This window comes from Dipodomys merriami, unplaced genomic scaffold (genome assembly GCF_024711535.1).
Source record: "Dipodomys merriami isolate MVZ:Mamm:240054 unplaced genomic scaffold, mDipMer1.0.p SCAF_6, whole genome shotgun sequence".
Lineage (NCBI taxonomy): Eukaryota > Metazoa > Chordata > Mammalia > Rodentia > Heteromyidae > Dipodomys > Dipodomys merriami.
Window position 1 is genome coordinate 71,656,004 of NW_027206179.1, and position 21,560 is coordinate 71,677,563.

The 21,560-nt window shown below is 42.2% G+C and overlaps 1 protein-coding gene across 1 annotated transcript in view; it reads right to left on the reverse strand.

Annotated features, from left to right (window-relative positions):
• Window positions 1-171: 171 nt before the first annotated feature.
• The window catches only part of Pspc1 (paraspeckle component 1), a 106,577-nt gene continuing 85,188 nt past the window's right edge, over window positions 172-21,560 (reverse strand). Inside the window, exons 9-11 of the transcript XR_011367914.1 lie at window positions 10,157-10,241; window positions 4,082-4,237; window positions 172-502 (exon numbers count right to left, since the gene is read on the reverse strand). The gene's annotated coding sequence lies outside the window, so the exon portion shown is untranslated. The remainder of the gene's footprint in view (window positions 503-4,081; window positions 4,238-10,156; window positions 10,242-21,560) is intronic.

The window sequence follows — 21,560 nt, forward strand, 5'->3', positions numbered from 1 at the left end:
GGGCCAGCAGTTCAGTTATCCCTAATAGTTTTCTGCCTGAATGACTGCATGGCAATCTCCATTCCATGAATCTAACATACATACAAATGAAATGTGTTTTCTGTTTCTTCTGAGTCATTAAAAGATTTTCCACAGTGATTTGTGTAAGAAATGAGAGGCCAGTGACCAACATGGGTTCAAAGCTTTATTGGGCAGACATCTGCCAAGGCTGCTTCAAGTGGGAATGGATGCAGGAGCAGTAGACAACAGTGGACAAAATTTAAAAGTTTAGTGGGCAGTTACATGGGTCACACTGCATGGACTGTAGGAATTGGGGGTGAGTCTGTTCTGAGAAGGAGGTGTTATGTGGGGATGAGAATTGGGGTGCAAGTCTCCTAAGAAAGGAATTTGCATGTCACACCAGAAAAACAGTACAGCATTGGGGAAACAACAGATTTTTGTAAACAGGGACACAGGGCAGGGACTTAATCTGCAAGCTGACTCCAAGACTTTAGAATTTGACCTGTAAAAGAGACGGATTCATTATTAGTAAACAAACTAATATTCGTGTGTGTGTGTGTGTGTGTGAAGAGTTTCAGTCCTAATGAATTAATGTAGAGCAGTTACTAAAATATTTATCATCTAAGTAGTAGCATCTCACCCATTAAAGTTTTTTTTTCCCTAATTCAGTAGCTTTTGTGTTTAACTCTTCAGTACCTGGAAAAGTTACTATTCAAAAGCACTAATTCTGGAAATGTTCCAGTGTTGAGATATGCTTTCTCAAGCCTAAATCTGAATTTCCAAATCTTTCAACATGAGACACTTTTGTCTGAGACCCAGAATCAAACTCAGTACCTGATGCCTTCATTACCTGGCCCTCTACTAGCTGAGCCACACCTTCAACCCTTCAAAGTGAGACACTTGGAAATAATGAAAAAAAAGGACAATTTTTTCCTAACAACACTTGTTTTTATTTGGGTGTTGGATATGGAACCCAGGACTCTGGACACACTATACAAGTGTTTAACCATTATGATCTGCCACTCCTCCATCTTTAGCTGCATTGTGGTATAAGATGCTAAAAAAAAAAATCACTCAGTAACTGAGGCTGCAAGTCAGTGGAAAGACACTTGCAGCATTCAAGCACTAGGATACATCCTCATCATTGTTAGGAAATTAGAGAACAGAAAAGGAATGTACTAGACAAGATTCTCAACAGGCTAGGACTGTTCATTGCCAGCGAGGGGCACAGACCTTCCCATTGGTATGGAGGTTATGAGAGGGGGTCTGGATTTGGCTTCGGGCTTATATGTTTGTTTGTTTGTTTTGGGGGGAGGGTCCAGTCATGGGCCTGAACTCTGGGCCTGGGCGCTGTCCCTCAGCTCTTCAGCTCAAGGCTAGCGCTCTACCACCTGAGCCATAGCGCCACTTCCGTCTTTTTGCTTTTTGCTTATGTGGTGCTGAGGAATCAAACCCAGGGCCTCATGCATGCAAGGCAAGCGCTCTACCACTGAGCCACCTTCCCAGCCCCCTTATATGGGTTTTAACAAGAAACAGAAGGTGTTTTGCTTGACCTGGGGGAATAAGGTGGGAATCAATCCTTCATATTCCATCTTTAGATATATAAAAAAGATTGGGCTCAGGGGAAAGAGAAATCCTTCAATCATGGCAAGGCAAAAACTAAAGGAGGAAACTAGATGGAAATGGCCTATAAAAGTTTGTTCCAGGGCTAGGAAGGTGGCTCAGCAGTAGTGCTTGCCTCGAATGCATGAGGCCCTGCGTGCATTTCCTCAGCACCACATAAACAGAAAAGGCTGGAAGTGGCACTGTGGCTCAAGAAGTAGAGCTCTAGCCTTGAGCTGAAGAGCTGAGGGACAACTCCCAGGCCTAGAATTCAAGCCCCATGACAAAAAAAAAAAAATTGGTTTCAGTTCTGTGCCTTTTTTTTTTTTTGGTGTGGACATTAGGTCTTGAATGTGACCAAGATGCTGTCCCTTAGGTTTTTAAACTCAAAGCTAGGAGCATACCACTTGAGCCACAGCTCCAACTAAGTGGTGAGTTGGAGATAAGAATCTCTGGACTTTCCAAACTGGGCAGCTTCAAACCCGATCGCAGCCACCAGAGCTAGAATATCAGGCATGAGAAGTCAGCACCTGTTAGCATTATCCCCAGATAATTTAACTTTATATATGTCACTGGAATGAATCCGTTTCTCTTCACTAACTTTTTTACAAAATAAAACCTGTAATACAAATTAATTTACCCAAAGACAAATTAACTTGACTGGCTTATAAAATTTGTCCTTTCCTTAAGACCTGGTGCTGGCAACCAGGAGCTCACACAAGGTATTGCTTATCTTTTTTTTTTTTTTTTTGGGTCCGGTCGTGGGGCCTCAACTCTGGGCCTGGGCGCTGTCCCTCAGCTCTTCAGCTCAAGGCTAGCACTCTACCACTTGAGCCACAGCGCCACTTCCCGCTTTTTTTTTCTGCGTATGTGGTGCTGAGGAGTCGAACTCAGGGCCTCAGGCATGCAAGGCAAGCGCTCTACCACTGAGCCACCTTCCCAGCCCTAATCTTTTTGTCCACTTGTTAACTCAAAGAGGTTCTGCCAAGTTTTCTTACAAACCCCCCGCCCCCCCCACACACAATCTGTCCTTTCCCTCTCTAGGTTTGTCAATCTAATAGGGTACCTCCTAATAGGCTGTTATCTATATCCATATAACTTAATATAATTGCTTCAAATTTTATTTAGGAAAGAACCTAGATAGATTGTAATTTGAAATTTTAATCCCAACAAGATTCTATAGGATACAGGAAACTGAAGTAGGGATGCTGAATCTAACTGGCCACATGGTAGATGATAGTGCATTGGGTTTAACTGGCACCCTCTTGTCTTCATGGTAGAGATAGGGAGGTCCCACCTCCCAAGTTCATGAGTGTGCCTGAATTCATAGAGACAGGGTGGAGGAATTGGACAATGGGTTACTGAACTGTCAGTCTTGGGTCAGAAACGATCAAGCTCCCTGTGACCCGCCCCCTGACATGATCCTATTGAGGCCTAGACCAGCTCAGGCACAGGTATGCCATACTCTGTGTCCTGTGTCTCTCCTCTGGTTACCATCATGTGCCACTTCAGCTCTCCACTGGAGCTGATCTAGTGTATTGATATTTTTCTTTATCTGGTGTGTTGATACTTTTTCTTTCCTCTCCTGCTCTTATGGCTCAATTTTCTGACAGTGTTAAGTGTTTGCAGGGCTGCAGTCTTTGAGACAAGAGTCTGCCTACATTTGCCAGCTTTCCAATTAAGATTCCCAATTCAACCTCTCAAAATAGGGTTTCTCTGTTCTTGACATATAACTAAACGATGATATGTAAAGCAAAGGACAATTATAAACTTTTAGTAATTTCCTAGGTCAGTAGTTCTCTAGTATCCAGAATCACCTGAAGGGCTTTAAGGTATGAAAACAGCCAGATTCTGGTAGTTCATACAGTATTTAAGAATCATGGTTCAAGGCCAGCCCAGGCAGAAAGGTCCATGAGACACATCTCTAGTTAACCATCAAAAAGAAGTAGAGCTGTGGCTCAAGTGATAGAGCCCTAGCCTTGAGCAACAGTGCCCACGCTCTGAGTTCAGCACTACTCTCCCCTCCCTCACTGCTCCACTCCAAAAAAGGGCAGCCTCCAACCCTCACTCAGATGACTAGGGCCAAAATGGTGTTTCCTTCACAAATTCCCAGGTGATGAGTAACACGGGCACAAAGGAGGTTTGTGAACCAAAGCGAAGACTTTTGGAGCTGGATAACAGACTAGTGCTCAGATGTGGACTGCAGAAGGAGTTATGAGCGCCGGGCGCTGGTGGCTTACACCTGGAATCCTAGCTACTCAGGAGGCTGAGATCTGAGAATCGCGGTTCAAAGCCAGCCCTGGCAGGAGAGACCGTGAGACTCCTATCTCCAATAAACCACCAGAAAACCGAAGTGGCGCTGTAGCTCAAGTGGTAGAGGGCTCTCCTTGAGCTGAAGAGCAGAGGGACAGCGCCCAGGCCCAGAGTTCAAGCCCCACGACCAACAACAACAAAAAAAGAGTTATTAGCAAATACCTACTAAAAAAACAAGTTTCTCAAAGATTCAAACTGCAACAATGCTGCTCACACCAAGTGATAACAGGTTTTCCGAGTCTCGTTAATGAAGTAGATTCTGCTGTCCACAGAACCTCTGTTCCCAGGCTTCAGGCTCCACCGACATTCCTGGTCCTCAGTGCTGCACATGTAACAGCAAAAACAGAACAGAACAATTATCTGCCATTATCAGAGAGGTGGCTAGGAATTAAATGCATTTAAATACTCAGTTATATTGTGCAATATACACTAATAAAAATACTAAAGCTGGGCAGAGGTGGCTCACATCAGTAATCCTAGCTGTTCAGGAGGCAAGTTCTAAGCATGACTCTTGAAAGCCAGGCAGGACAGGAAAGTCCCTATGACTCTTATCTCCCACTAAAAACCAGAAAATAAAGCAGAGCTGTGGCTCAAGGTGGTAGAGTGCTAGCTTTGAGCAGTAAAGTAAGGAGACTGCTTAGTCTAAGTAATATCACACCTTGTTCTCACAGCCACCCTTGTGCCTTGCTGGGTGGAGGGGGCTTTCCATCCAGCTCTGAAAAACCTAGAGGTGAGGGAAGCCATTCATTGAATTGCAGATGTCATGCTGTTCGGCCTTAGGGGAGCTTTTGCTACAGAAAATGCTTGTCCTACATTATCTCCCTAAATGGTATGAGTCCCTTATGGAAGGTTTGAGACATCTCCTATATGGGATTGAGCTACTTCCCCTTGTAAGATCTACTTTTGTTAAGGCTCAGTCTCCACCCCAAACATGTTATTTTTGTCTTTAAAAGCTTTATGCTAGCTCTGTAGTAGCCTATGAGTCTGTGGAACCAGAGTCCACCTGCAGACACCCACTCTCCAATAAAGACTCACAATTCCACCTCTCAAAAAGGTGGCTTCTCTGTTCGGTTACAAGGTACAGTGCCTATACCCTATGACTGGAAAAAAAATACCAAAGATTATGAAGAACGCAAAAAAATAATCATATATATATATATAATGACAGCACCTAACAGCCATTTTTGCTTCTGTATGAATTGCTTTGTACTAGATGATTGTATGGTTTTTGTATGATTTTAAATGTGACTGGTTTTAGTTACTTAGTAGTGGATGTCAGCCTGGGAGCCTAGAGTTGCTTAGTAAAAGACTTCAAAGGGTTTACAGCCCTGACCAAGGGGGCAAAGTCCTCAGAATCATCCCCACAGCTGCAACGCCCCTCCCGGAGGCCGAGGCAGTAAGGTCCTAGGGAAGAATTATAATGTTTTAAGAAACCTAAGCAACTCCATTTTTGTTTAACACTCCATTTCAGTTCTGCAACTTGACTCGTGATCCATTTTAGCCCCAATGCTAGGAATTTATGACAGAAGGCCAAGCACAATTCTTGGAGCCATAGATGGCGTTTGCTTAAGGCAGAGGTGTTAGCCCCCAAGTGGTGTTGCCCCCCACCCACCTAGGACTAAGAGTTGTTAACCAACCCATTCTTCAGAGCCCTGGGCAAGTCATGCCATGCATTCTGTTGGTCCAGGTGTGACTCGCATCCTTTTTCGGTCAAGCTATGGACCAAGGACATTTTTTCTGTAAAGGTCAACCAATCATTATTTGCCCAGTTTAGCTTGCTTTAAATGTAAATGTTAACCAATCATGTAATTTCTTAAGTAAAAGTTCCTTAAAGTTGTTTGTTCAATACTATAAAAACTGCACTGATTCTATGCTCAGGGCCTCTTAGCGTCACCGGTTACCATGGACGTGGAGGACCAAGCTCCAGCTTGCAATAAACCGGCTCTTTGTTGCTTACATTGATCGTGGTCTCTGGGGGTCTTCTGGGGGTCCCCGAATTTCAGTATAACAATTACATAATTTATTTATATAATACTTTAATTGCTGGCAAAATAAAAGAACAAAATTTGATGACCCCCCCCCCCCCCGCGCTCTTTTAAGAGGAATAAGAGGGGTGTAAGGTCCGCTCCTGGATGGCCAGCAGACTCCACCCTCCTCGTAGCAAAGTCTCCACCCAGTACCTGCGTTACCTAGGCAACTGGGACACCTGGAAGAGGTCACATCTGCATCTGCTGAGGTCACATCTGAATTTGATGTGGCCACACCTTTCCCCACCCATACCCTAGATAAGGGCTAGCCCAGGCCCAGACTCTCCCTTTTCTCTCTCTGTTAGTTTCTAGCTCTCTGCTCTCTCTCTGTTCTTACCTCTCTCTTGCTCTTGCTCTTGCTCTTCTTCTCTTGCTCTTGCTCTTCTTCTCTTGCTCTTGCTGCTCTTTTCTTGCTCTCTCTGTTCTATTCTAGCTCTCTCTCTTGCTCTCTCTCTTTCCCAGCCACGTGGAGTGCCAACCTTGCCTGGTCCCAGCAGGTCTACTAAATAAACCTACCCCTTACCTGAATACCACGTGCGTGCTGGTGCAGTTCTCTACCCCTTACCTGAATACCACGTGCGTGCGTGGTGCTGTTCTAACTCGGCTACCTCTTTTTAAAAACCTAACAAGGGGAAATGGAGCTAGTATACCTAGCATGGATGGCTTTTACTTTTATATTATTTTAAGATACTTGGCTTGAGCAAGATTAAAACTAAAATTTGCTGTTAATACTAGCTATTTTAGAGGCCATGACAGACAATCACAGTTTAAAGCCAAAATGGGTAGAAACATCCATGAGGACTTGTAAGGTCTGCACAAGGACACCTCCCTACTTCGGCTAAACTTCCGCCCAGTATCTGTTACCTAGGTAACTGGCACACGTGGAAGCAGTCACCTTCCCCTCCTGCTAGGTCACATCCTGGGCCACCTTTGGTCACATGCCTCCCATCTGACCTTAGGAGGGTCCCAGACCTTCAGGTCACATCAGGATCAAGTGTGGCCATACCTTTCCCCCATCTGGCCACACCTCTTCCTGTCCCTGGGCTAGATAAGTCCTGGCCCAGGGGTGGGTTGCCCTTTTACTTTTCAACCATGCCTCTCCACCATGCACAGTGGAGGCAGCAGTTGGGTAAATAAGTATCTTCTCCTGCCTCATTAGCGTGTGGTGTTCTCTTCATCGGCTATCTAATGAAACCTATCTATTTACTATATCTTACAAGACTCATCTCCAATTAACCTGCAAAAAGCCTGAAGTGGAGCTGTGGCTCAAGTGGCAAAGCATTAGCCTTGAGTGAAATGAAGCCCCAGTACTGGCACAAAAATAAATAAATTTATTTGTTTTTTGGTCTGGTGGTGGGGCCTGAACTCTGGGCCTGAGCACCATCCCTCAGCTCTTCAGCTCAAGGCTAGCGCTCTACCACTTGAGCCACAGCGCCACTCTGGCTTTTTTCTTTTTGCTTATGTGGAATCAAGGAATCGAACCCAGGGCCTCATGCATGTAAAGTAAGCGCTCTACCACTGAGCCAACTTCCCAGCCCCAAGAAATAAATAAACTTGATAGATCACTAAACACCAGTACTTTTTTTTTCCTTTGTAAAAATGTAAAAACTACTGATGGTATTTGACCTCAAGGCTTGCCTACCTGAACAAGGTGCTCAGTTCTTTTTATCCTGAGGCCAGCTATGATGACCCTCCACCCCCCAAAAATATAAAATGTGAAATTGTTAGGACCAGGTCAAAATTAAGCAGATAGGATATTAATTAGACCAGGGAAGAAGGAAATTTAACTGGGACAAACAAGACTCAGGTAACCTGAGAAACAGGTACAGACCTTGGGAATAGAACAAGACTAGTCAGACAGTTACTGAAACTTGACCATTTGTATTGATTAAGAATAGGATCAGGCTGGCCCAGGTGGCTCACACCTGTAATCCTAGCTAATGAGAAGGCTGAGAGCTTAAGATCACAGTCCAAAGCCAGCTCAGAGAGGAAAGTCTCTGAGACTCTTAGTGCCAATAAAGTACCAGAAAACCAGAAGTGGCACTGTGGCACTGTAGAGCACTAGCCTTGAGCTGAAGAGAACTGAGTGACAGCGCTCAGGCCAAGAGTTCAAGCCCCATGACCACCACCAACAACAAAAGAATAGGGCCAAATGTTAAATTTCAATGATAAAGGCTTGAGTAGAGAGTTAAGTACCAGGATGGCTACTTCTAAAGATGGCTTATCTCATCTCTAGACCCTTTGGGTCAATGCTTTCCACTATTTGGGGAGGTAATATTTCCCTAAGGCTATGACATCTTCATTTCTCTAAAGCAAAGCCCTCCTACTCACACCCCACTGAGCCAGATATGTGGCACTTCAAAGGAAGGCTTGTCTTATCTCTAGGCCTTGGAACTGGGTGCACAGCACCCATCTCCTGCAGAGGCACCAGGAGGTCTGCAGGAAATTGTTTGGGCTCAGCCACCTTACTTTACTTTTGTAAGGTGTATTAAATAGGCAGGTTTCATTAGGTAGTTGATGAAGAGAGAACACCACGCGGTATTCAGGCAGGAAAAGAAGTTTACTAACTGAACTTCTGCCCTGCCAAGCTCGATGGAGAGGCTTGGCTGAAAGGGGGGACCCAATCCCAGGCCAGGACTTATCTAGACCAAGGACAGGAAGAAGTATGGCCTGGTAGGGGAAAGGTGTGGCCACACTGGATCCCAATGTGACCTCAGGGCCTAGAACCCTCCTACGGTCAGATGGGAGGCATGTGACCAGAGGCAGCCCAGGATGTGACCTAGCAGGAGGGGGAGGTGACTGCTTCCACGTGTGCCAGTTACCTAGGTAACACAGATACTGGGCACAAAATTAGCCAAGAAGTAGGGAGGTATCTGCATAAGACCTGCAAGGCCAATGTAAGACCTTACAGCTGTGATGCCATTTGTAATCACAAACTTCGAGTTACGCTTTTGTAACTTGCTTCTTTACTAAACTATCACTGACCACCTGCAAAGGGCCCGCGCCCATGGATCTTGCCTTTTAATACCCTGAGCTATCTGACTTCACTGCTGGTCTTCACTCTCTTGGTACAGTGGAGATCAGTCGCCGTGGCTAATAAATGATTCCTGGCCCAACTGACTGAGTGTTGGTGACTCCATTTGCCAATCGTCGGTCCCACAGCCCTGGGAAATTGGGATACTTCACAGCCCTGGACTATAGTCCTCCTCTCAGTAGCTAAGATTACAGATGTGGACCACCATGCCCAGCTGGGGATCTCACTAACTTTTTGGCCAAGATGGCCTTGAACTATATTCTTTTTGATCTCTGCCTCCTAAGTAGCCAGAATTATAGGCCAACATCATCATACCTGGCATTATTTAAATGAGGCCTTTTTTTTTCCTTCTCATTATTTTATTACGGGTACTATAAGGATGACATACGGAGGGCTCGCAGTTATGTAAGTCCTTTGGGACAATGTCACCCTTTCTGTCACTGTCCCTGTTACTCCTTCCTGTCTCCACCCACCAGCTGTACTTTACTTTCAACATAGGGTTAAATAAAGCCTTTTAAATAAATCATTTCTAATTCAATTTTACCTGAAGACAATCAATACAGACTTTACTACAAGTGAAAAAAAGGAGACAGCAATTTGGAGCTACAGGTCCCCTTCTATCCATAGTCTATCAGATCATTTCAACTCAGATTTGAGCTTTAGCTATAAACTATTCTCAAATATTCTCAAATAAAGAAACAAAACCACAGGAAAATTGACTTGGGGCTTTGGTTTTATATATAGTTCAGAGGTAGAGTGATAGTCTAGCATGCACAAGATCATGAATTTGGTCGCTAACAGTGCCAATCAAAAAACTGGGTGGGGTGTCTCAAAACTATAACGTGGGAACTTGGGAGGCTGAGACAGAAAGATGGCAAGCCTAGGCTGCATGGCAAGACCCTGCCTCAAACAAACCAAACACTTCTTTTTTTTTTTTTTTTTTTGCCAGGCCTGGGGCATGAACTCAGTGCGTGGGCACTGTCCGTGAGCTTCTTTTTCTCAAGGATAGCAGTCACAGCACCACTAACAGCTTTTTCTGTTTACATTGTACTAGGGAATCGAACCCAGGGTTTCATGCATGGTAGAAAGCACTCTACCACTAAGGTACATTCCCAGCCCCCAAACACTCATAAAACCCAGCATTAGGAGGAAACAGAACCTGAAAAATAATGATGCTGACCTTAAAGATGGATTCTAGCATTTCTGGTCTGAATCACACCACAAGCTGAACTCTGGTAGCTTCATCCATGTTTTCTTTTATCTTCCTAGGAAACAAAATAAGATTTAGCCTTTAAAAATTTTATGTGAGTTCAGCATCAGTGTGAACACACCAGTAGTCCTAACTACTCAGGAGACTTGAGATCTGAGGACTGCAGTTCAAACCAGCTCCAGCAGGAAAGTTCATGAAACTGTTATCACCAAAAGAGCAGGAAGTGGAAGTGTGACTCAAGTGGTTGAGTGCTAGCCTTGAACAACAAAAAAAAGCTAAGGGACAGCACCCAGAGGCCTTAAGATCCAGCTGAGGAGTAGAGCATGCACACATGAACACATATGCATGCAAACACACACACACACACCCCTAAGACTTAAAATTTTTTCTTCATGAAGTATCTAAAATTTTTTAACTCATCTCTAAGTTCTTTACAATAATCAGTATTCTGTTAACACATCACTTTGTACAACATGGCTTGATGAAAGAATTGGTTTCCAGTAAGAATTCTCCTTCAAATTATTCCCCATTTCCACGAAGAACACTAACTTAAAAAATTTAGATCAATTTTTATATTTTAGCATTGAATGTTATAAAAATCTGTTACTGACTGGACACCAGTGGCTACCTGTAATCCTACTCAGGAGGCCGAGATCTGAGGATCATGGTTCAAAGCCAGCCCAGGAAGGAACATCTGTGAGACCCATCTCCATTAGTTACCAGAAAACCGGAAGTGGTGCTGTGGCTCAAGTGTTAGAGGGCTTGCCCTGAACTAAAGAGCTCAAGGACAGACAGTGCCCAGGCCCAGTGTTCAAGACCCATGACTAAAGAAAAAAAAAAAAAAAGTATTACTTGTACCAAGCAGGGACTAAGTGTAATTCTGTGACTCATCAGAAGACTCCTACCATAGAACTATGTGGGCACAATAATTTCCAAAGAGCACAAAGGTTCATGTCCATCATCTGATCCTTACAAATATGGACTTGACTTATTTTACCTTTTTTTTTTTTTTTTTTCTGGTCGTGGGGCCTGAACTGAGCCTGGGCGCTATCCCTCAGCTTTTCAGCACAAGGCTAGCGCTCTACCACTTGAGCCTCAGTCCCACTTCCGGTTTTTTCTGCTTATGTGGTGCTGAGGAATTGAACCCAGGGCCTCATGCATGCAAGGCAAGCACTCTACCACTAAGCAACTTTCTCAGGCCCTATTTTACCTTTTTGTACTAGGGTTTGGAACCAGTTGCTTTGCATATGCTGGGCAAGTATTCTACTTCCTGAAAAATTTTATGCTTTCACATATGTGACTTCTTTTATTTTGTTTTGTTTTTGGTCATGGGGCTTGAACTCAGGGTGAGGGGGCTGCCCCTGAGCTTTTTCACTCAAAGGAGTGCTCTATCACTGTGGTGCTACCACAGTGCCACTTCCAGTTGTCTAGTAGTTAATTGGCTGGCTTTGAATCACAATCCTCAGCCACCTGAATAGCTAGGATTTACAGGTGCTAACTCCCAGCATCAGCCTCATACCTGACTTCTTAATGCAGCAGAACATACTTGCAACGTATGAATATACATCTTGATTTGTGTTTAATTTTTAACCTGTTACGGGTAGACATGATCACAAAGTATTAGAAATCTCTACCCTAAACAAATCACATTTTCAAAACTCAAATGAGTTTCAAATTTATCTGATATGAAGCCCTAAAACTTTTCATAACATATATATCTGCAATAATATGCATTAAAATTTTGTGAGTACTTACTTCATAGGGATTCATAGTTCTCCTAAAGTCCTCAGTGACACTATGGTCCTTATTAATTATGCAAATCCTTAAAGATTCTTAAAACTAAGTTTGGTATAAATCAACTAAAAATCATTTGTATATTTTACTCACGATGGTAGTCTATTTATTGGAGTTCAGCTGTTGAATTCATTGTTTGTTTTTTGCCTCTCCTGGGGCTTGAACTTAGGGCTTGGGCACTGTCCCTGAGCTTCTTTTTCTCAAGGCTTGGATTCTACCACTTGAAACACAGCACCCTTGCTGGATTTTTGTTTATGTGGTACTGAAGAATTGAACCCAGGGCTTCATGCATGCTAGGCAAGCACTGTACCACTAAGCCACATTTCTATCCCCATTCATTTGTATTCTTAAGTTGGTTTTACAAACTGGTTACGTGTACGTATTTCATATATGTGTTACACATGACCCATACATTGCATGATTCTTCATATATATTTAAGTTTTACATTAGTAAAGTTAATGCTGACAATAAAATTGTGAATCTATAATTTATTGAAATCTATACAAGAATCACAACAAACATAAATAATGCCAACTCAATATTAATCATATGCTTTTATTTTGTTTTTTTTTGGGGGGGGTCCAGTTGTGGGGCCTGAACTCTGGGCCTGGGCGCTGTCCCTCAGCTCTTCAGCTCAAGGCTAGCACTCTACCACTTGAGCCACAGCGCCACTTCCGGCTTTTTTCTTTTTGCTTATGAGGTGCTGAGGAATCAAACCCAGGGCCTCAGGCATGCAAGGCAAGCACTCTACCACTGAGCCAACTTCCTAGCCCCTAATCATATGCTTTTAGTCCCCCTTCGTGGTTTTTTTTTGGGGGGGAGCGGGGAGGGAGGTCCTGAGGCCTGAACTCTGGGCCTGGGTGCTGTCCCTCAGCTCTTCAGCTCAAGGCTAGCTTTCTACCACTTAAGCCACAGAGCCACTTCCAACTAAGCCACCTTTCCAGCTCACTCCCCACATTTTTAAAGAGACAGGGCTGCACATGCTGCCAAGGCTGGCCTCAACTCTGGTTCTTAAGCGCCGAGACAAAAAGAATATATAACACCTGGCTTATATGTTGATTTTTTAAATTGTTGAAGTTCCCAAAAACTGGTCCCAGAGGACTAAATATTTTCTGATCCTGGAGAACAGTTAAGTGACACTAACAAGTATGAGTGGGGGGGATAAAGGTATTATGATAGTCTCTTAGCTGAAATTTTTGGGGGGACAGGAGATTATAGTGGTTTTGTCATGTACTTGACAGGCAGGCACTCTGTTAGCTACATCCCAGACTTTTCTGGAATATCATCTTATATTTTAAATGGGCAAGACTGGCCCAAAATCCTCCTATTGAAGATGATAAGGATCATAACATAGCTGGGATAAAATGCACGTATTGATATTCCACACCCAATTTCTTAGGTGTTCTTTTGTTGTTTGTTGGTGCCAGTCCCTGTGGCTTGAGCCACAGAGCCACTTTCAGGTTTTTCTGTGTATGTGGTACTGAAGAATCAAACTCAGGGCTTCATGCATACTAGGCAAGCACTCTACCACTAAGCCACATTCCCAGCCCCTTCAGACTCTTATCTCTAATCAACCACCAAAAATCCAGAAGCAGAACTATGGCTTAATTGTAGAGCACTAGCCTTGAGCAAAAAAGCTCAGGGACCTCACCTAGACCCTGACTTCAAGGCTCAGGACCAACACACACACATATCTACAAAGCCAAGACATACTATATATTACTGTTAAAGCAGAAAACTAGAACATAAAAATAAACACTGGGGGGCGGTTCTTGGGGGTAGAAGGTAGAGTATAATCATTTTTTCCTCTAAAGTTCATAGGTAATATTTATGTAGGGCATACACAAATGTAATTAATGACTTCCAAGGAGGAGAAAAATCAGTTTCAGATACCTAGAGTGAAAAGGATTGGGCTTAAAACATCCCACTGTTTTATCTATATGGCACTGTGCTAAGGAAAATTGTAGTAGAAAGTAAAGAAAACACTAAAATCATCAACATTATTCTGTCTCCCAATTCCTAGAGGCACTTCAAAATTGAGAGTCCACAATTACCCTCTTGTAAAATTTTCAAGCTCTATACAAAGTGAAATTAGTCAAAGAAAATAAATCCTTGCTGGGTGCCAGTGGTTCGCCTGTTAATCCTAACTACTCTGGAGGCTGAGATCTGAAGATCACAGTACAAAGCCAGTCCTGAGTTCAAGCCACAGGGACTGGCACCAACAAACAACAAAAGAACACCTAAGAAATTGGGTGTGGAATATCAATACTGCATTTTATCCCAGCTATGTTATGATCCTTATCATCTTCAATAGGAGGATTTTGGGCCAGTCTTGCCCATTCAAAATATAAGATGATATTTCAGAAAGGTCTGGGATGTAGCTAACAGTTAGAGTGCCTGCCTGGCAAGTACATGACAAAACCACTGTAATCTCCTGTCCCCCCCAAAATTTCAGCTAAGAGACTATCATAATACCTTTATCCCCCCACTCATATTTGTGTCACTTAGCTGTTCTCCAGGATCAGAAAATATTTAGTCCTCTGGGACCAGTTTTTGGGAACTTCAACAATTTAAAAAATCAACATATAAGCCAGGTGTTATATATTCCTCTTTTTATGTATAGTTTCTGCCCCATCAGTTCTGCAATACCCTTCTATCAGCAAATGCCCTCAATACACTCATTGCCCTCACACTCAGCACCTGGGAAAGCAGAAGCACCTGCCTAAGTGCTACTTCCCACTCCCAGGGACAATCGGGGCTTATTAAGGCATCCCTAATAATTTTACTTGGAGCCTAAAATGTATGGAACAAAGAAATCTTATTTGTCTCTGCTTTGAATCCCAATATGCCATAAACAAACTGCCTGGTTATTAATTCAACAGTACAGTAAGTACTTCTAGGAGGTCACTATGCCCCCAAGAAGAGGAACAGAAAAGTGTCAATCAGAGTTAATGAAAAATACAAGGGTTGGGAATGTAGCTTAGTGGTAGAGTGCTTGTCTAGCATACATGAAGCCCTGGGTTTGATTCCTCCATACCACATAAATGTAAAAAGCCAGAAGTGGTGCTGTGGCTCAAGTGGTATAGCACTAGCCTTGAGCAAAAGCTCAGGAACAGTGCTCAGGTCCTGAGTTCAAGCCCCAGGACTGGCAAAAAAAAAAAAAAAAAGACAGATACAATGATGAAGAAAAGGTTTAATCAGGTTTTATTCCAGAGCACTGGAATAGAAAGCATGAAATTGGGTATGTTCATATTACAATCAAATGAGACATTGGAATATATTCAGTATTTTAACTATCTTACATTTTTACCTTCTTATCTACTTAGTATGCAAATGACCATTTGGTGTAGCAGAGCCTTGCTATGTAGCCCAGGCTGGAATGGAACCAACCATCCTCCAGTCTCTGCTCCTAGGGGACATATTTCATTTTCTCCCATTTTATGTACCTATTAATGTCTTTACCACATTGGTATCAGCTCTTACCCCTGATAATTTATCTTTAACAACAAGAACAAAAAACTTAAAACTTTTGAAAATTATCTTCAAGTATTTGTACAGAGACTTTGATTCAACATGTCAGTTTATACAATGTTACCCCCTCAGTGTTCTGGCCATCTCTACTTGCTTTTATCCTTTCTGGCTGTTCTCACAGTCAACACTATAGGTAGCACTAATATTTCTTTTCTAATATATATACCATCTCTATCTGACCCAAACTTCTCTAAAGATTTCCCATTTCACTTACAAACAAGAAACTCAATTACTTACTATAAAGCATCTTGGATTCTCAGCAGACCTACACTGTCCCCAAGGGGAGAGAAAGGCAGTTGGGGTTAAAGATGAAAAAAAAATTTTGTATGTATCACAGATACAACAAGTAAGCAGTGGGCTGGGAAGGTGGCTCAGTGGTAGAGTGCTTGCCTTGCATGCATGAGGCCCTGGGTTCAATTCCTCAGCACCACATAAGCAGGAAAAAAAAAGCCGGAAGTGGCACTGTGTCTCAAGTGGTAGAGTGCTACCCTTGAGCTGAAGAGCTGGGGGACAGCGCCCAGGCCCAGAGTTCAGGCCCCACGACTGGACACCCCCCCCAAAAAAAAAACCCCAAAAACAACCACTTGGGATGTCAAAGTTCCATTGGAGGGGTCAACAAGGGGGAAAAAGTCTAACAGGGCTTTGTGGAAGGAATAAGGTGATTTGTCAAGTTCTCTGCCACAAGGCACTGCTTGACTTAAAAAATAATCCCTTACTTTGGAACTTGCTCACTTGCAATACATACAACTTGTTAAATCCAGCTTTCTATTGTTCAGAGCTCAGCTCAAATGTAACTTCAGTGTTTTGGTTATTTGAGCTGAAATAGGCATGTAAACACACATTTTAGCTGTGATCACCAGTACTTGGAAGAGGACCTATTACAGCAAAGTATATTGTCTGTCTCTTTTCTGGACCATTTTACTTGTGTGAGCATGCATTCCCCACCCTCCCCCCCACCGAGTGGAGACCAAGCACAGGACTTCCTGTATGCTAGGCAAGCATTGAGCTAGAATCACAGCCCTAAGTATATGATTTCTACAATTTCTTACTAGCTAATGTCAGACTTCTTTAAATCTCCAAGTTTAATCATATGAAATTTCTATTCTTTTGATTTTGCGAGTGAGTGCGTGTGTGCGTGCACACATGCACGCACCCATAGGTGGGGCTTGAACTCAGAGCCTAGCTACGTTCAAAGGTAGGTAGTGCTCTGCCACTAAAGCCATGGTTCTACTGACTCTTGTTGGTGACTTGGGAGACAATTCAAAAAAGTGTGCTCATTATCTGATTTGGGTTAACTCTGTACATCATCTTTACAGTAACAGTAAAAATGTGCATATTTTATATATTTTGGGGGGGGTCCGGTCGTGGGGCCTGAACTCTGGGCTTGGGCACTGTCCCTCAGTTCTGCAGCTCAAGGCTAGTACTCTACCACTTGAGCCACAGCAACCACTTCTGCCTTTTTTTTTTTTTTGCTTATGTGGTGCTGAGGAATCAAACCCACGGCTTCATGCATGCAAGGCAAGCGCTCTACCAGTGAGCCACCTTCCCAGTCCCAAAATATGTATATTTTTAAAAAGTGTTATGAACTTTCCTGTCTGGGCTGGCTTCCCACCATGATCTTCAGATCTCAGCCTTCTGAGAAGCTAGGATTGAAGGAGTGAGCCACCACCAGTGCCTGGTGCTAGTCTTAGTGATAGTCTGGTGATAGTCTTACTATCAGTTACAACAGTACTCTGGTCTTAACAGACAGCTGATCTTCTACTGAACTTTATTGGTTGGAAACTGCAGGGAATAAAATTTAATCCTTATGATTCACAGCTAAGACAGGCAGCATTTGAAATTTATATATATATATATATATATTCATTATATATGCATACAACCAATAATAAATTTTGTCATATGAAAGTATTCATACATGTGTTCCATAACACATGTCCAAAGACATAATCAAGTATGTAACAGGGGAGGAACATAAATTAAACAAGTGTGTACAGTGTGATGCAGATGTGTATATATGACATATACATACAAATAGATCCCTGCCTGCACCAAAACTTCAGGAAAGACACACAATAGCTGTACCCCTCGACACAGAATCTGAATGACCAGTAGACGGTAGAGAAATTTATGTACCAGAAGGACTGTTCAGGTAACTTAAGTTTAAAAAGTAAGAACACAACAGGAGTGTGACCACCTATGTTTCCACATTTCTTTGTGGAGGACAATGACCAAGTACAAATAAAATCAACTATAATGAATGTGTTCTTTTTTCCTGAAAGATGCTTGTTTCTCAAATAAAATCAACTATAATGAATGTGTTCTTTTTTCCTGAAAGATGCTTGTTTCTGTTACTAATGAATGTAATTTCAGTCTTCTCCATGTAAAGCCTTGTGCATGAGACTTACATATCAGATTGTTAACATAGCCTTGCATGGGCTACTTAAGGGACTCCATCTATATATTATATTGGAGAAATATTTTTTTAGTGTCCTTAAGCTATATCAGTCTTGTACTGGCAAACAAATCCTTTTCTCTTTTACAGATTCCTTCCATCCTGACATTGCTCCTAATTATTCTTAGAAATAGATAGCAACCAAAATCGTATCACTTACTTTTAAAAAAACATCTCGTAACTCCTGCCTTGTTCCCTCCATATAACTCACCCTCCCCACCACCATCTCCATACACACAACACCTAAACTGCTTCGTAATTAGCAAGTTTTTATATTCCTAGGGATTGGTAAATCCAGGGCATCATGCATGCTACCAAAACACTCTACCACTCAACCACATCCCAACTCCAACTAATAGGTCTTAAAATCGCCTTTCCTCTCCAGCCCTATTGCCTGTACCTTAGCTGTTTAACCTTAGAACTTCAAATGTTTATCTGTCTCTCCCCAAATTGCTAGTTATGTGAAATACCAATCTGACTACTCCCTTGCTATCTAAAGGATCTCATTAGATTGACCAGACTAACCTTGAACTCCTGCCTCAGCCTCCCAAGTGGGTGGGACTATAGATCTATCAATATGCCTGGCTTGACCACTACATTTTTTTGCTTTTCCCGTCGGACATGGGGCTTGAAATCTGGGCCTGCACGCTGTCCCTGAGCTCTTCAGCTCAAGGCTACAGGTCTACCACTTGAGCCATAGCACCACTTCCGGTTTTCTGGTAGTAAACTGGAGATAAGACTCTCATGGACTTTCCAGCCCAGGCTGGCTTTGAACCACGATCCTCAGATCTCAGCCTCCTGAGTAGGTAGGATTACAGGAATGAGCCACTGGCGCCTGGCGACCACCACAATTTTCTTTTTTTGGGTCCGGTCGTAGGGCCTAAACTCTGGGCCTGGGCACTGTCCCTCAGCTCTTCAGCTCAAGGCTAGTGCTCTACCACTTGAGTCACAGCGCCACTTCCGGGCTTTTTCTTTTTTGCTTATGTGGTGCTGAGGAATCGAACCCAGGGCCTCAGGCATGCAAGGCAAGCGCTCTACCACTGAGCCACCTTCCCAGCCCACCACCACAATTCTGCCAAAAATCACTATGATTCCATAGTGCAGCCATGTAAAAGGTGTTCAGGTCTCATTTTCAGTTGTTACCAGTTCTCAAAATTTCCTATTAGTGGTCATATCCACTCGTCAAAAGGCACTGGCCATTTCTTAACTCGCCTAATACACAACATTTCAATCTTTTTTTTTTATTTTTTAGTATTCTTTTTTTGTTTTTGTTTTGTTTTTTGTTTTCTTTTTGGGTCCAGTCGTGGGGCCTGAACTCTGGGCCTGGGCACTGTCCCTCAGCTCTTCAGCTCAAGGCTAGTGCTCTACCACTTGAGCCACAGCGCCACTTCTGGCTTTTTTCTTTTTGCTTATGTGGTGCTGAGGAATCGAACCCAGGGCCTCAGGCATGCAAGGCAAGCACTCTACCACTGAGCCACCTTCCCAGCCCTTTTTTAGTATTCTTTAACTTTTTGTTTGCCTCCCAATTCCTGTATTTCACATCTCAAATTGGTTGAGATACTATGGCCATTGATGTTTACCATCCTTTCTTGTTCTCCCTTCAACCTTGCCTCCATTACGACTACTCTGCTGTGTTCTGCCAGTAGTTTGCAGCTTCTAGCAAACAGGAGCACCTCCCACCTATTCTGCACTGCCTACCCTGGTCTTAAATATTTGCTATGTCACCAATACTGTAGGAAAGAGTGGGCTGCCAGACAGACTCACTATGGAATCCAGACTTTGAACTTGTCATCATCTTATCATCTCAAATGCTGAGATTACAGATGTGGACCATTACATCTGGCTTCAAGTATCTTCAGAAGCAAGTCAGTCTATTCTCTTTGCAAATGTGTATTTGCTTACCATCACTTCATGGACCCTATACAATCTTTAAAAGTAATGTTTTGTTGACCAAATACAATGTTAGCTTACTGGTTTGTATCTGGGTATCATGACAACAACCTAACATTCATATTAAATGAGTATCCCTTATAAAAATGGTTGGGACCTTAAGTATTTTTGGATTTTTTGCTGTTTTTTTAAGTTGTTATTCTGGAGAATTTACTTATAAAATTAGATATCTTGGGAAGTGTTTCATACAAATACACAGCCTAACAATAATGCTAGGTAATATCTTGACTGTGATCCTAAGGCAAGGTCAAGTGGAAAGTTTGCACTTCAGCATCAGGTCGGTGCTCCAAAGTTTCAGATCTGTAAGCATTTTGAATTTCAGATTAGGAATGTACAACCTACATCAATGAATTCTTTTTAGAAAAGAAAAAAGAAAAAAAGTCTGTATTACCCCTACACCCATGCTATATTGCATTTGCATTATACAAAGGCAGTTATTTAAAAACAAAAACAAAAACAAAACAGGAAAGATGGTTAACTGTCCAAGCAAATTGTCTTCCTTTAATACAAATCCAACCACAGTTCTACCCACACAGTGCTGGAGTGCTAAGGGTATAGTGACACACAAGCAGTTTAGACAAGCAGAAAGGGAAAGCTTCTCCAAAGGGAAGCTGGAAGTGAGGCTAGGAACCAAATAACAATATGATAAATAGAACACAGAAATTTAAGGAAACAGTAAATATCCTCAATGCTATGGAAAAATACATATAAACATTTGCAGAACAATACAAACACCTAACAATGTTATTCAAATTCCAATAAGTAGGGCAGAAAATTCAGTAGATTTATTAGATATATTTAATATATTTACACATCACATATTACGTATTATAGATAAATATTATATTTTGGCTAACTTGACATGGTACCAATGTACTTGAATGTATATACCACTATAAAATGAAGCTTATTAATGCAAGTTGTGCCATAATATAAACTTTAAAAAATGTAAATTCCCTACAGTTTTTATTTTTTTGTCCCTAAGCTTCTTTTGCTCAAGGTTAGCACTCTAACCACTTGAGCCACAGCACTACTTCTGTGTATGTGGTACTGAGGAATTGAACCCAGGGCTTCATGCATGCTAGGCAGGCACTCTACCACTACGCCACATTCCCAGCCTCTCCAAATGTTTTATTGTATACATTTCTCTCCCAATTTTTCATAAACTGAAGTCAAGGAAAAAAGTAAAGGCCAAATAGGAAAACTGTATACAGATCCCCAGACTCAATGGCATTTTCAGAGTCCAAGGTGATAAAAATAAGTATACTTGTGAAACAACATATTAAAACACAATAAAAAATAAAATATTAACTATAGAAGTATTTAAAATTGTTGTAGAAGCAATTCAGAAAAGTTATTAAGTAATTTTTAAGTCCTTATGACACCAAGTTATGTAGTAATATTAGTAATACACAGCAACTTTTGAGGGCAAAATGCAAGGGGATGAGTTGTCTCCAGAAATACAATCAAGTACAGCCCAAAGACTGTAATAAAGAAAGCAAGCAGCTAAAAAAGTATGGGACAGAAAAAAACTTGGTAAGTCTTCAGAGTATTTTAATAGCTGTTCACTTGAAAGAAGGCAAATTCAGAGGAATATTTTGGGAATAACAATTTTTTCAATGTAAACTAAAGTTTGTGAACAC